The following is a 3,231-nucleotide window of genomic DNA, read 5'->3' as shown; positions in this document are numbered from 1 at the left end:
GCTGCAGCTGCAGCTACTACTATCACCGCTACTGCTACCACTATTTCTGTGCTGCTGCTATTATACCAATACTGCTTTTGTTGCTGCTGCTACTACCGCTGTGGCCACTACTGCTACTGCTACTACTGTTGCTGTGCTGCTACTACTGCCGCTGCTATGGCTAATACTATTACTACTGCTGCCCCTCCTTCTCCTATTAGTGTGCTGCTGCTACTACTACTACTGACATTGCTCCAACTACTACTACTGATGATCCTGCAGCTATTACTACTGCTGCTGCTGCTTCTATCACTACCATCACCACCATTGTTATTATAACTCAGAGAGGAAAAGTAACCTGCCATACACTGACAAGTGACCAAAGTGAAACTGGAGCCCAGGTCTCCTGACTGTTATTCCAGGGCAGCTTTCCTGGACCTCATAAGTTGCCTTCTCTTTTAAGTAGAGCTAAATGCTAGCATCAGCATTCTTGTATAAGACAACTTCAGTTCTTGGAGTAGGATATAGAAAAAGGAGACCACTTTTTTCAAGTTTCCATTTAAACGCCCTGGAACAATAAAGTCAATTTGCTCAATTCTGTATCTTTTCAAACTGTCATAGCTTCAGCTCAGTTTGAGTTTCTTCTAGGTGACAGCTTCTGTTTCCTTCAACTATGGAATACCGCCTTTCTCTAATTTTGCTTCCAAAAGATTTTCCAAAGAAAGTTTTACTGGATCGGATAGTACATTTGTTTTCTTAGAAAACGGGATATCGCTTCTCGGCCTTTTGGCTAAGATCAAGTGTAGAAAACGGGATATGTGTTAAACTACAGGGAGATCTTGATTTTTTTTTAAATGAATTTTTAATTTGTGTATTTTGGTCTTAGTCCTTTCAGCATGCAGTCCTACACTAAAGCATACCCCCCTCTCCAGATACGTAACCCCACTTTGAATAGTTGTAAAGGAAGAAAAAAAGCTTTCATTGTATGAAAATGAGATTTTGCCATTTTGCAAACTGAAATAGATGTTGATTTCTTTCTTTGAGGTCCCAGGATGACTTTTGATCCCTGTTCTTAGAACCAAGGGCGTGTGACTAAATTTGAGAACATTGGCTAAAATGTTAACCTCTTAGCCTCAGATACACTAGATTCCAAAACGTTATAAATCGTCTGAATGGCAGAATAGCATATTTGTGTGGGAAAGCATTCAATTATCCCAAAACAAGATCTGTAAAAGCACTTCGCAACCATTGATACCTAACAGATACCTCTTTCACTTAACTAAGGAAGTACAAACAGGAGAACAGGATCATACAACAGGACCAGTTTTAGGTTGGCCCACTGTAGAAGATAATGCAATTCTACAGTTTTTAAGAAATTACAGGGCATATATACATGTACCTTAACTATATTTGCTTTTTATTTGTCAAAAATAAATAAATAATTTGAAAAATGAAATGAAATGATGCATCTCATTCTATTATGTAGGTGAAAAGGCACTGGGTTTTCCATCTCCAAGAGGCTGAGACTCCTTGGCTGCTGCTAGAATGAGTGGGTACTGGAATAGGTTTTCCAGCTTGAGGGCTGCATCTTAACACTTGCTCAGTTTAACAAGCACTGTGCCTTGTGCTTTTAACAAACACTTAAGCATTTGTAGGGATCCAAATGAATCAGAAGCTCCAGTATGTATTTTTTCAAAGCACTCCCCCAACACACACAAAAAGGCTAAATACACAAATCAGCTCAGTGAAGGAGCCTTAAGCATGGCTCTGACTTATAAGCCATAGACATAAATAAGAAGTCTAACATTTCCTGAGAGGGGACACAGGTACACAAATACACTGTGCTGTGCTAAATTCCAAAGGCAATGTTTCCCAGAGTCTTAAGAAAGAGGTCCTTTAAAATTCTTTATCTATCTGTCTATCTATCTATCTATCTATCTATCTATCTATCTTCTAAGGACTTAACATTAACCAAACACAGTTTCTAAGCACTTTACAAACATTAACCCACTTAATACCTTTAATAATCTTTACCAGATATGTTACTCTTATCCTCATTTTACAGATGAGGAAATAGAGTCAGAGAGGATTTAAGTAACTTGTCTAAGACTACACAGCAAATAAATGACAGGACTGGAACTCAGGTAGTTTGACTCCAAAGTCTATGCTATTATTGTGCTACATCATGAGGTTGTTGTGTTGCAATTTTCTTTACACTTAGCTCGTAGATAAATATTTTACTTGTGGTACTAATGAAACCAAGATGGTGAGTTCAATACTTAAATGTGCCAATAGTTGAGGCTCTGCATATATGATATATAATCTATAGTCTGTATTTTTAATTTCAAAGTCTTTAATTCTTAGCTAGCTTTTACAATCCATAAGACTACGATAACTTTTCCTTTTAGGGCCATGTGTTATTATAAATTACAAATATAAAAAAGCAAACTAAGCATTTTTTAAAAACACATTCTGAGGTGGCAATACAAGGGACCAGGTACAAATGCCCAGAGCTTACTAGAGACTTGTAAAAAAGAATTTTATTTTATTTTTCATTATTTTTCTTTTTTTATGGAAAGGCATTTTATTTTAAATTTAGCTGTGTGTACATGGAAAAGAGAATTTTAAATGAGACTGGAAATGATTCGCTTGCCTTTTGAACACCTTGATGCTTTCCTTCCATGCTGCTATTGGCATGAAAATCTGCCCCTTAAGTCAGACTTTATTATAGGTAGAAAAAGTTTCTGATACCCAACCACAAACTGAGGAATCAAAATCTCCCCATATATATAAAAAACAAAAACCCTCCCTAATCTGTAACCAGAATGCTTCTGGGCCCTGGAACCACCCATTGTGCCTTGGCCACTCCAGCACAGACACAGGAGTGTTGCCATGGCGGCAGGGACCCAACTGTGTGGGCTGGTTTCAATAACCAGCAGCTGCTCACTTCATAAAAAGCAGGATGACAGCCCAGTTCTGAATGAGCATTCTTCTCTGGGCTTAGACCTGACCTGAATATTGTTTTCTCATTGAATTTCCTTTTATTTATTTATTTTTAGAGATCAACTTTCCTTGAACTTTCCCTCATTCGTGTTGCACTTGGCACGACTACAGAACCTTTCTCTCCTTCTGTAGAAAATGTATTTTTTTCCTTAACAGTTCCTGAGGTTTTCCCTGTGCCTTCCTTATCTCCCCACCACCACCACATTTACACACATACAGACACACACACACACACACACATGTGTGCAC

At 38.1% G+C, this 3,231-nt stretch overlaps 1 pseudogene; it reads left to right on the top strand.

The window, feature by feature from the left end:
* Positions 1 to 749: 749 nt before the first annotated feature.
* LOC131766030 (U2 spliceosomal RNA) lies at positions 750 to 924 on the top strand (annotated as a pseudogene).
* The last annotated feature ends 2,307 nt before the right edge of the window (positions 925 to 3,231 follow it).

This window comes from Kogia breviceps, chromosome 11 (assembly GCF_026419965.1).
Source record: "Kogia breviceps isolate mKogBre1 chromosome 11, mKogBre1 haplotype 1, whole genome shotgun sequence".
Lineage (NCBI taxonomy): Eukaryota > Metazoa > Chordata > Mammalia > Artiodactyla > Physeteridae > Kogia > Kogia breviceps.
Note: the sequence above shows the minus strand (reverse complement) of the source record. Positions and strands in the feature narration are given on the sequence as shown.